Source organism: Nannospalax galili, unplaced genomic scaffold, assembly GCF_000622305.1.
Source record: "Nannospalax galili isolate Female #2095 unplaced genomic scaffold, S.galili_v1.0 scaffold290, whole genome shotgun sequence".
NCBI classification, from domain to species: Eukaryota; Metazoa; Chordata; class Mammalia; order Rodentia; family Spalacidae; genus Nannospalax; species Nannospalax galili.
This window is the reverse complement of record NW_008331486.1, coordinates 1,041,126-1,041,534: the sequence shown is the minus strand read 5'-3', so window position 1 is coordinate 1,041,534 and position 409 is coordinate 1,041,126. Positions and strand designations below refer to the sequence as shown.

General features: G+C 42.8%; 1 protein-coding gene across 1 annotated transcript in view; it reads left to right on the top strand.

Annotated features, from left to right (window-relative positions):
* The window catches only part of Strbp (spermatid perinuclear RNA binding protein), an 81,213-nt gene that overhangs the window by 51,781 nt on the left and 29,023 nt on the right, over positions 1-409 (top strand). The gene's annotated exons all lie outside the window — the stretch shown is intronic.

Below are 409 nucleotides of genomic sequence, written 5' to 3'. Positions count from 1 at the left end.
TATTCCTTTGGATAGAATTGGGGTCTGCTGTTCATTTTTCCTGTAGTATGTTGGGTTACTGTCTGGAAGAGCCTTTATCTATCCTGGCCAATAACTCGACTGAAGGTATCACCTTTCTGGCTTTGCTGTTTGCCAAGTAACTTTTAGTTTATATATATGTGTGCTCTTATGAAATTATATTGGCCCCTTTAATCTTTGGTTATACTTCCCTTTTGGGTGTTTAAGGACATACCATTGGACCAGATAAACTGATTTGTTTTCACTCTTGAGGTCGTTTGAGGATCTGTTCCTCAGGGGTCCCGTGGGCTTGGGAGGAGCCCCTGGCTCCTTTCTTTTACCAGTACCATCTACGTGAAGATAAGTCAAAGGTCCTGCTTGACCATTGTTGGCTTCTCTTGGAAGCATGGAG